The following is a 499-nucleotide window of genomic DNA, read 5'->3' as shown; positions in this document are numbered from 1 at the left end:
TCAAAATGAGATTGTCACCACAAGCACTGATATATATAGCCATGAAGAAGGGAATAAGAAGATCAGAGCATTTACAAAATGTTTAGAACTGAAAAGAGCTCTCTGGCTTCTCAAAGCTGTCAAAGGTGAATGCCAACCTTGATATACATATGCATGCCTCACTAATACCAAGGTACTGACTGTATCGTAGGTAGGTTTCCTTGCTGCAGTAACTGCCTGGTGCCAGTAACATAGAGTCAGCAGTGTTTCCAAAATAAGCTAGGAAAAACACTACATTCTTTAAGATAGATTCAAGTTATTTGTCCTAATTTTCTCAGTACAAAGAATCAATTAAATTGCTTCATGCTACCAAATAAAATCATGTAACGCAAATGCTAAGCCCTTATCAAACTGCAATAGAGAAATTCTAAGCTTCCTTTGGTGGAATTTTTATAGCCAAGCAGCAGGTATGATCTGTAGTTTTCCCACCTTTCCTGATCTTTCCCTGTGGGCTGAATTT

This window comes from Pteropus medius, unplaced genomic scaffold (genome assembly GCF_902729225.1).
Source record: "Pteropus medius unplaced genomic scaffold, Ma_sr-lr_union100, whole genome shotgun sequence".
In the NCBI taxonomy this organism is placed as follows: Eukaryota; Metazoa; Chordata; class Mammalia; order Chiroptera; family Pteropodidae; genus Pteropus; species Pteropus medius.
This window is presented reverse-complemented; position numbering follows the sequence as displayed.